Raw genomic sequence first — 11,765 nt, 5'->3', positions numbered from 1 at the left:
CACATATATTTGATTACGTGTGATGATTAAGTAGATAGCCTTGCTTCTAAGGGCAACTCCAATCAACGTATGTTTTCACTGCCTATTCTGAGTACAGACATACTTTACAAGAAGGAACGAGAAAAATAGTCACTTACTTTATTCCTATGAAAGGATATGCTAGCAGCGACGACCAATTCTTTAGGGAGTCTTTCGTTTATATTAGACCGTGAGATCGTTCACATTTTAAGGTATTTGCTTTTTAAAATGTATGCGTGTTGCAAAATTTGGATAATTCTTATGTGTTGTGGGACACTACTGGTTAGTGTGATTTAGTTATTGTGTGCCATGCTTGTATTTTAGTATGTGTGACCCATTAGTTTTATATTATTTGTGTCTATAGTTTTGTATTTGCGATTTTCTTGTCTCTCTCTTTTTCTTCCTATTTTGTTCGTGTTGGGAAATGTGCTTTCGGTGCTGATGTGTGTGCGTGAATTTGGTCATGTTTGCGTTTGTGATGATGGTGACTGTGATAGCGGTAGTCGTGGTGACGGGAAAGGCAGTGTTGTTAATGCAGGTGTAGATGCTGTTGGGGGTGGGGTTGCTTGAAAGCACTTCCCCCCATTTGTTCGTAGTAGGTGTACAAACTGTGTGGAAGCCCGTCGTATATATGTATGTTTATCCCTCCGCTTCACCCCCACTCCGCGCGCGCACACACACACACACATATATACGTCCTGACAACCGGTGTTGGTTTGTTTACAGCTGCGTGACCTAGTGATTAGGCAAAAGTGAAAGCTGGGATGACTAAACTCTTCAAGATGGTGCCCCAGTATGGCCGCACACCAACGCCTGAAACAAGAAGAAGATAAAAAAAAACACGCGAATATAAAAATCACTACTACTACTACTACTACTACTATCACTTTTGATACTATCGCAAGAAGCATTGACACTACTACTGCAACTGCTATTAATAGTACCACCACCATCAGCACTACAACAACCACTGCGCTACCACCTTTACCCATGCAAGTGCTACAATTACTACAACCACCACCAACTACTACTACTACTACTACTACTACTACTACTACTACTACTACTACTACTACTACTACTACTACGGCTGCTGCTGCTGCTGCTGCTGCTGCTACTACTACTACTATGGCTCTCTACGACTTCTATTACACCACTACCACAAACACCGCCTCAACCACCGCCAACACAATTGTCTTCCTTCGAGCAACATCACGAACACCACCACCATCATCACAGCCGCAATTGACACCACCACTACCACCATCTCAACCACCGCCATGAACATATCCACCACCACGACCATCATCACCACCAACACCAAGGCCACCATCAATAACACCACCACCACCACCACCACCACCACTGCAACCGCCGCCGCCGCCAGCACCTCTACCTTCACCACAAATATCTATCCACCAACCCACCAACCCACCAGCCAGCCAGCCAGCCAGCCAGCCAACCAGCCAACAGCGTCGTACGCCACTCGGAGTTCTAAGCTGACCTTTCCCCGGCACCGCCAGTGACATATTTTCCAGGTAAGACGAATGTCAATTTTAGATTTATATTATAAGGATTTGGGTCTGTGTTTATGGTCTTATATGCATATGTTTACAAATATATATACGTGTGTGTGTATATATATATATATATATATATATATATATATATATTCATCTTTACCTGTATATGCGTGTATATATATATATATATATATATATATATATATATATATATATATATATATATATTCATTTTTATATGTATATGTGTGAGTTATATAACTGGGTGTTTACATGCATGGAGACGTATACATCCATGCATATACGCATAATATTTATAATTGGGTATATACATCACAGTGTGTTTGTGTGGGGGGGGGGTGCCGTATATTAAATTATACATAGATAAATATGTACACTCACCCACAGATACCCGTCCAAATACGTGTATTACACCGGTATGATGCTCGGGAGTTCGATTAGAATTACCTGAAGCTCATGCTATAGCATGGCCGTAGCTCAATCATTACACCCCCTAAAAGAGTAGAAGAATAACAAGACAAACAACATGCAGATAGATAGACAGATAGATAGATAGATAGATAGATAGATAGATAGATAGATAGATAGATTGATAGATAGATATTTTAAGAGGTCATGGGCCAACATGTTTTGGGATCTGATGATAAGCCATAAAGCTAAACCCTTTATGGACGGGAAACCTAAGGTGGTCCCATAAACCGGCCTTCCATATTCTTAATATATTCTGCTCTACATCTTAAGAGTGTGCTTTTTCTTTCGGGTTTATGTTTTTTACAAACAATGTTTGTGTGTGTGTGTGTGTATGCACGAGCGCGTGCATACATACATACATACATACATACATACATACATACATACGTCCGTACGTACGTACATACATGCATGCCTATATGCAGATCCTCCATGTCTAGCTATTTGTTTCTCTATATGTGCCTATGTATATATACATAGATGTATATTTTATACATGCATGTATATACTATATACGCATGTATTTAAACATGTACGTGTATACATATAGAAGCACAAGCACTTATACACACATGCACGATATATTCACTTTAATCTCTTGCACATACATATAAGCATATATGCGTGTGTGTGCGTGTGTATATTTGCACGTCTGTATATATACATATATATATACCTATGTCTATATATGACTATTCAGATTCTTGTGCATATATAGATAGATAATGGCGCAGACGAACCTACATACATATATGCATGCATGTATTATATAAATATTTTTCTGTACGGGAATGTGTGTGCGTATATTCACACACACACACACACACACACACACACACACACATACTAACTAAATATACACAGGCATGTATATATAAATATGTGTACATGTGTGTATATACATATATATATATATGTGTGTGTGTGTGTGTCTGTGTCTGTGTGTACATATATATGTGTGTGTATAGATTGATAGATAGATAGATAGATAGACAGACAGATAGATATGTATGTATGTATGTATGTATGTATGTATGTATGTATGTATGTATGTATGTATGTATGTGTAGATCCGTATATGTATATGTGTACGCCCGCGCGCGTTTGTGACCGTGTGTCACCAAAAGAAGGAATATTTATTTTCAGGTCAAAGTAACTTCATCTGATTTCATGTTGTGCTAGGGTGTACCCAACCCAAATATTTATACACACACATACACACCATGCTCATACCAGTAGAAACTGCAATGTAAATATTTATTTAAATATATCATTGTCATTTCCAACTTTGTTTTTGTTTTTTGTTTTTCTTTTACTTTTTGTAATAGTAACTTTAGTGACTTCTTAAACTAGGAAATTTAGCTGCGGTCGAAGGTCATTGCATGCTTACAAGCCTATTTTTTTGTTTATGAGCAATGCTTGACAAGTAGGCGTGAATGTTGCTTCTTCACATTTGGTTAAACGTCCTTTATTGTTGGCCTAAAAAATTATGAATGAATTAAATTTTCTGTCTTATGACGTAAATAGAGATATTTGTGTCAGGAGAAATACCCCGTGACAGGAAATATAATGAGTCACAAACGGGAAGAGAACCTCGTTCCTCGTTGTCTGTTTGTGTCACCTGTCACTCAGCTAAATCGTGGTTTTACATGTGTTTGTTGTCATTTTTCTATAGTTTTTTTTTTTTCGTTATCTTTTTACCTTTCTCAGTCATTCCACTACGGCCATGCTGGGGCACCGCCTTGAAGTATTTTTAGTCGAACGAATCGATCCCAGTACTTATTTTTCTTTAAGCTTGACACTTATTCTATCGGTCTCATTTGCCGAACCACTAACTTATGGGGACGTAAACACACCAGTACTGGTTATCAAGCGGTAGTGGGGGACAAACATAAGCACACACACACTTTATATACTTTCCGTCAACCAAATCCACTCACAAGGCTTTGGTCAACCCAAAGGCTATAGTAGAAGACACTTGCCTTAAAGTACAACGCAGTGGGACTGAACCCGGAACCATGTGATTGGAAAGCAAGATTCTTATCACACAGTCATGCCTGCGTCTGTACAGGTATGATTGTGTGGTAAAAAAAAACTCGCTTGGCAACCACGTGATTTCGGGTTCAATTGCACCACGTGACATCTTGGGCAAGTGTCTTTCCTATAGCCTCGGGCTATGCAAAATATGTGGTGGTGGGCGGGTTGGCGGGCGGGTGGGGTTTTGTAAAATGTCACCGTGTGAAAGGGATCGCTGAGTTATTAAAGGTTGGGACATCCTGGTTGATATGACGAATCTTTTAACGTTTAGCTTTTACTTGATTCAATCATTGGATTGAGGCCCTGCTGGGGCACCACCTTGAAAGGTTTAGACAAACAAATCGACCTCAGTAATCATTTTTTTAAGTCTCGTAATTATTGAATCAGTTCCTTGAGCCGAACCGCTAAGTTACGGTAACGTAAACAATCGATGAAACTGTGGACAAGCATAAACACATAGCAGTTTCCAGCTATTAAATTCACTTACAAGGCATCAAGTTGACCCACGAATATAGCAGAAGACACATGGCCGAGGTGACACGCATAGAGACTGAACACGAAACCGCATGGTTGCAAAGCGAGCTTCTTAACCACACAGCCACATAAACCACTCAACATGTCCCTCGTTTTAGATATTTGCGTTGGTTACTGTTTCTTTCTTTCTGTGTCAAATTTTTACGGAAATTATATATATATGACCGCAGCCACTTGGCTGAAACACATAAATAAATAAATACACATATGTATGTTTATGTATATATACACACACACACACACACACACACACACACACACACACACACACACAAACACACACAGAACTGTTCCGTGTACCACACGACAGCAGCAGCAATTCCAGCGACCACTTCAACAGCTTCGTCCAGCCAACGATGACCACCGCCGTCGCCACATCAGCAACAAGAGTCTACGACTACTATCCAGCATCATCGTCATGAGCAACACGTTTCTACGACTACTACCAAACAGCCTCTACACCACTAGCGTCAACACGACTTACTATGTACACCAAACCAAACCTCCGCGGCACATCTCTCTCTTCGATTCTGTTAGGTGACTCAGCTTCACCACGGTAAATAAACAGACAAGAGATCTTAAACAGACAAGAAATTCTCAGCCAGCGACGAACATCTGTATAACAAGAATCACGGCCCGGCATCGATGCCACGACATCACAACTAGTGATCAGCACTGCCACACTCAGTCTCTCCTCACTTTCACATACAGAACTTTCCCTTAGTGTACTAAAGATCTGGTATAATTGCTCACGTGTTATTGACTCTCTTTCTATCTGCTGTAAACACTCATACACACATGTATCACTCACATACACACTTTTCTTTGTACGACGGCCTGTCTTTGATATGTTCTTATATGTCGCATTCACACTCTCACACAGACATACATCTTTAACGCTACAATAAATATCTCTGTTGCCTTTATATATATATATTTATATTTATATATTTATATTTTTGATCCTTTATATTGAACACTCAATATTTCATCTACATTCAATACTTTTTTTCATGGTGCCATCCATTTTTATTTTATTTTATTTTATATTGTATATTGTATATTATATTATATATTGTATATTCCATATTCTATACCCCACATTAGTTCTGCAGGAATATAAATAAAACATAAAAAACAGACAGTGTTGGAACTCTTTTAAACAAAATAATATATTCCTCTATACACAATCATACAAAAAACCCCACCTTTTTTGTATTTATTTTTACTCGCATATATATATATATATATATATATATATATATATATATATATATATATATATATATATACAGGTTCAGGAAAAAATAGGCTCAGGAGTGGCTGTGTGGTAAGTAGCTTGCTTACCACATGGTAAGAAACTGAAAGAAGACCGTCGTATATATGTATATATATATACATGTATGTGTGTGTATATGTTTGTGTGTCTGTGTTTGTCCCTCCAACATCGCTTGACAACCGATGCTGGTGTGTTTACGTGCCCGTAACCTAGCGATTCGGACAAAGAGACCGATAGAACTAGGCTTACAAAGAATAAGTCCTGGGGTCGATTTGCTCGACTAAAGGTGGTACTCCAGCATGGCCGCGATCAAATGACTGAAACAAATAAATGAGATAGATAGATAGATAGATAGATAGATAGATAGATAGATAGATAGATAGATAGAAAGATAGATCGATAGATGTATATATATATATATATATATATATAGAGAGAGAGAGAGAGAGAGAGAGAGAGATTGAGAGAGAGAGAGAGAGAGAGAGAGAGAGAGATTGAGAGAGAGAGGGGGGAGAGAGTGAGAGAGACAGACACGCACACAGAGGGAACAAAGGACAACACTACAAACGAAATTTTAAATAAACTATTCCTAGTTTTATTATTTGTGTTAACAAACAAGTTTTTGGTTATCTTTGCGATAAAAGAAAATAAATGTAAGATAATTTACGATAATTATCGAATTATTTATATTCTAGAAACAAAGTTTAATAGTTGATAAGTAACAATTAAGGTTTGATATTTATCTAAGAGAGCCGTAAATCTCCTTCACTGTTTAGTTAACTATTGTACAACTGTACTGAATCCTTTCTCCACCAGGTATGAGGATGCAAACACCAACAGCAAAACAACTTCCTTCCAAAGACAGGTTTTGTTTTTATTTGCTTAAACAATGAACTTCATTAACATTCTGTATCGTGTCCGTAAAAATTCATCGTAAACATTTTTGCTGTTGGAAAGTTAGTCTTTAAAAGAATACGTTGCAATAGAAAACAGATCGACCGTTTTCTTAAAATGGCAACTTCATCAATTAACTTTCTAATTAGTGTAAGGTAATTTCATTAAAATGCGTTATCTAGATCATAATTTGCTTTATGCCTCCTTTACAGTGAAATTTCTTACGGCAAATACGTTTTATGATAAAAATGTTTACGGTGAAATACTTTCTGTGGAAGGCAAGGAAACTGCGGTAATCATCTCGAGAAAGCATCTCGTAAAGACATATAATGCTGATCGTTGTTTTTCTATATCAGTAGAGACTAAATTGACCTGAGCATTTAGTTGTTAGTGTATACATGCATTTAGTTGTTAGTGGATGATGCGCGACGTTGCAGAAATCCGGATTTAGCAATTCCACTGCAGCTACTAGACGATTGTCGTCTGCTACTTCAGTGCTTTTCAGCACTGTACGCCTATTTAAGTTGCTTTCTCAAGACGAATACTGCAGTTTTTTGGCTTTCTACAGCATATTCACGTTAAGATTTACAGAATGCTATTTTGAACTAATACCGCTTCCGTCGGTAATAATGAAACTCCATTACTCTTTTGGTGAAATAGCATCTGAACTTCAAAGCCATTTTGCAAGACTAACAGTTCTTCAAATAGATCTGAAGTAAGATTTGTTTGCATCGATCGGAAATCGATTTACAGCCAACTCTGATATTTTCAGCTCTCCAAAATTTTAAAATCTAGACACCATGTCTTTCTTCAATGCTAGAAGATGAAGATGTTAATATTCTTGATCATCACATATCTCCAGAAATGCCTTTTATGTGGGGAAAATGATAGAAGTTCTGATCTGCCATGTTGTAATTTGTAAATTGAACTTTGCTGAGTAACTTAATTGTTATTAGCAATATTAATATTTCTAAGTCTGTCTAAAGGAGACTACGGCAGCAGTACTGGATATTAATAGTTATCGCCAAGCTAACACGCAGTCCAGAAAAATAGGACGAATGCTGCCGTTGATTAGCTCCAAGAGGCCATCGCCTCTAGCTAGCTATGTGACACTCGAACCTGTGTCCATTCGAAGGTTATAATGGACACAGGTTCGTGTGTCACATAGCTAGCTAGAGGTGATGGCCTCTTGGAGCTAATCAACGGCAGCATTCGTCCTATTTTGGGGACTGCCATGTTGGCTTGGCGATAACTAGTAATTGTTATTCATTTGATTCAACGAGATTTTATTTCCTTGCTGTTTGAATTTCATTTGTTAAAAATATCAGAAAAGCAAGAAAATCTACTGTTTTGTTTTCAAAATCCTAACATATATTGTTTCATCCATATTTCTTCTTTTATTTTTTAATTCAACTTGGCAGGCAATTATCGCAGAGTTATTAGTGTGCGTTAAAAACTGATCAAATTCTTTGCTCTCGTAGCAAAGTTGTCATCTGGAGCTAAGCCAGAGCTTTTATTCTCACATATAAGAAACTAGCTTAAAACCGATCGATAGGGCGGCATTTAAGCTAGTATATATAGCTTTTAAGCTACTGACCCTGAATGGGAAGATCTGCAGACAGATCTCTGACTTGTTTTGGAGAATTTGTTGCAATTGCTTCCTCCAGAGTCATACCACAATGATGACCATATTCGTCGCAAAAAATCACGTAAAAAAAATCGCCGAAAATAATCGCTGGATTTCGCAACTAATTTCCAATTATTTCCAAAATTTATTTCCAAGTTATAAAAATTGTTATGTCCAAAAAAAATTCATCTCTAACAATCACGTAAAAAAATCACCGAAAACAATCGCAGTAATGAAAACTTGGGAATCCAAAATTTCAGGACTGCGGGTCCGGATTCGGTCCGGAGAGTTTTTAATTTCCTCACAGAGTCGGCCTGATTCCAAAATGGTAGGATATGTTGGACTACGGCTTCTAAGAGTAAAGTTGACACTGACATTCGCATGTATTATATTAGATAACAAACGATATATTTTAGTTGTGTAAGCGGAGCTTTGCCAAACTGAAATTTGTTTAGTTCCTGCACACGAACTAGATTAATGCGAAGTTACTTGATTTCTTTTTAAATTGTAGATGAAATAATATTTAAAGATCAGTCCTGCTTCCAAGATCTTTGGAGGGTCTATGAATTCTATGGACAACGGCATCACCCTTCCTTCAGATTAAGCAAAGAATTAAATAAATAAATGTACCACCACAACAACCACCATCGCTATCACAACCACACTCACCAATAATGCTAGTATAACCTCTACTACTTATACAACAACAACTACTACTACTGCTGCTGGAACCTCTGCTACTCCCACTACCACTACTACCGTAACCATACATACTACTACTACTACAATTATAACCTCTACTACTACTACTACTACTACTTCTATATGCAACATCACTATCACAATCACCATTTCCAGAATGAGTACTACAACCGCAACCACCAACGCTACAACCAACTATTGATTGCCTTTCTGACATTTTTAACGACAGAACTATTGAAATTTAAACAGCAGGGAGACAATATGTCCCTTGTTAAAGCGAAAGGAACAATAATGACATTTATTTACACAATATCAACAACAACAAAGAATATACACGTATTTAGCGGTCGAGCTTCAGTCTTATTCATTGCTTCGATGACAACTTGTAAAGCTTCATTCAGTTAATCACGAAGACGTTTTACAGTTAAATGTTGTCAATGAATAACACAGCGGATAGCAAAAATGTTTGGAATTTTAAATTTATTAGAAAGTCTCAAACAAGCTCAAAAGCCACTAAGTGTAAGGACTAAGAAAAGGGAGAAATTAAGAGGAAAAGAATGAATTTACTTTAGACTTGAAAGACTTCTGGTCATAAGAGTTCTGGTCTGGGTTGGAAGAGAATTCCGAAGTCTGGCAATTCATGAAAAACAGCTACGACCAGAGGAAGATTTCCTTGTTCATGGAAGTACAACAGCATTTGGATGAAAGCGATGTGAGTTTCAAGTTAGGTGAGATGGCACAAAGTGATCTGGAACTAAGAAAGAAAGTTTTTCAGAACACTTCTCTTGGCAATAATGGTAGAAAAGACTAAGACTGGTGACGTCACGTCGATGTGACAAAGATTGCAGAGCCGAAGCAGGAGAAGGACCAATCAAATTAAAGACTCATACCTGAACCCGATCGAGGAGAGACAAGTGACAAGATGGTGCACCTGTCCAAATATGATAACATTCCATACAAGGATGAATTGTGGACTTGTAAAGATGCAAAATGGCCTGAAATGTGAGGTAGTCCTTTGACCTACACAATGACCCAATCTTGCAGGAAGCAGACCTATCAATTGATTGTGTATGTAAGAACCCCAAGAAAGATCAGGTCAGAAAGTAAGACCAAGAAATTTCAAAGAAGACCTTTCCTCAAGTGGTTTATTAGAATTACATTTTTACCTTAAATTTTTTTCAATTTTCTAAATCGATGAAAATTTTGTCTCAGATTCTAGCAATTCTTTAGTAACAGGATCACAAACCAGTAATAAAGACACGCACTCATGCAGGGCTGTTTCCTCAAATCGTACGCAAAATTCACTTGCTTTTACTCAAATCATCACAAAGTTTGTTTCCAGTTTAGTACAACCACACTAACCAGCGAGGATCAATATAAATAAACGTACTTATATTCATATATAACACGTCAGAAAAATATTTGTGAAAGAATTAAAACTAAAAGCTCCATATTTCTTATATTTCACTTTAATTTCAATAAATGATATTCATTTAATATATTAAATATTAATAATTAATACTCAGTCCATAGTGGTTTATATCTAAACGAAGCAAACTATGAACATGGGACTTTGGTACATCACCAGTCTGGTTTCTGCTTACTAGTAATACAAAGTCCAATTTAGAATATAATCACAACTTTGTGGCGGGTGTACAATGCTTACGTTTAGAACGGCTACGATTTTAAAACACCTAACGACCTCATTAGGGCCACTTTGACATTTGTCACCCGCTTGTATATTCAGAATGTCAAGGGGTCGCTGTTACGTAGATTGAAGACCCTCATGTAGAGTTATGTTGCAGCCCTAAAAATCTCAAATTATTGCTTAATTATTTGTTGAATACTTTGTGATATTCTTCAGATTAGAAAAACTTGCGTTCAGCAATGTGCGTGTGTGTGTGTGGTTGTTGCCATTGGTCTGTGCTGTTATTTAGCCCCAGGTCATCTCTGATACAGCAGACCCATTATAAAAGATCAAAGGCGTTCCACTTTCCACCATGACTATACACAGATGAACCACGTTATCAGAAATCTCCCTCCTTTTCAAGACGGCGAGAGGTTATTTGAAGGCGATTAAACTATTATTTCTTGCAAAGCAAGCGACCACGTAGCAGTTTCCTCGTTGACTCTTTAACGACATGAGTACCAAACAGGTGAAATATCTATAAACAATGCATTCAATACATTGTGAATGCATTTACTTAAACGTATTCACTGTCCTGTACTGTCAGTCTTCGCTCGTTAAGTGCTTTGGGAAAGTTGCTTTAAGAATTGTTCTGATTGTTAGAGTTATTCTAATGCATTCAGGTGATTGTTTCTGTTGTTTGTTGTTCTGGTAAAGGTTCACCTGTTATTATGTAATACAAAATAGGCCGCGACTTCGCTTGTTATTTCTGTTGGTGGCGGTGCTAGTGGTAGTAGTGGTGGTAATGGAGGTGGTGGCGGTCATCGTCGTTCTAATGTTAGCGGTGGTGGCGGTGGCAGTGATGGCGTGGTGTACGTAAGTAGTGATGTCCTAATTTTTTCTAAGTGAAATACCATTTAACAATCTGTAATTATATTTACATCATTTTGTTTTGACGATGGATTTTACGTTGTAATTAATCACTCTGTTAATATATATGTGTCTATATGCATGCATGCATACATACATACA

General features: G+C 37.5%; 1 non-coding gene across 1 annotated transcript in view; it reads left to right on the top strand.

Annotated features, from left to right (window-relative positions):
- Nucleotides 1–1,445: 1,445 nt before the first annotated feature.
- LOC106882068 (uncharacterized) overlaps nt 1,446–11,765 on the top strand; it is a 20,286-nt gene continuing 9,966 nt past the window's right edge. Inside the window, exon 1 of the transcript XR_016243251.1 lies at nt 1,446–1,556. This is a non-coding gene — a transcript (uncharacterized LOC106882068). The remainder of the gene's footprint in view (nt 1,557–11,765) is intronic.

This window comes from Octopus bimaculoides, chromosome 9 (assembly GCF_046866305.1).
Source record: "Octopus bimaculoides isolate indiv1 chromosome 9, ASM4686630v1, whole genome shotgun sequence".
Classification (NCBI taxonomy): domain Eukaryota; kingdom Metazoa; phylum Mollusca; class Cephalopoda; order Octopoda; family Octopodidae; genus Octopus; species Octopus bimaculoides.
The sequence above is the reverse complement of the archived record's forward strand: the minus strand, read 5'-3'. Positions and strand labels throughout refer to the sequence as shown.